Source organism: Penaeus monodon, chromosome 27 (genome assembly GCF_015228065.2).
Source record: "Penaeus monodon isolate SGIC_2016 chromosome 27, NSTDA_Pmon_1, whole genome shotgun sequence".
Classification (NCBI taxonomy): domain Eukaryota; kingdom Metazoa; phylum Arthropoda; class Malacostraca; order Decapoda; family Penaeidae; genus Penaeus; species Penaeus monodon.
In genome coordinates this window covers 3,598,874-3,599,073 of record NC_051412.1, presented here as the reverse complement: position 1 = coordinate 3,599,073, position 200 = coordinate 3,598,874, and positions in this window count along the sequence as shown.

Below are 200 nucleotides of genomic sequence, written 5' to 3'. Positions count from 1 at the left end.
AGCTCAAGTTTTTATTCTTTATGCATAACAAGACAGAAAGGTTAAAGTGACATGTTTCACGTACTTCAAGTTTATCTTCCAGCAAAGCAGCTCACCCGTTTTGCCCGGCCTGAGCACTGCTAGTTGCAAGGTCAGTGTCCGTAAGCGGATTGACAGAACCCAGAGACTTTTGGTTACCGTCTAGCACGCTACTATGGAGA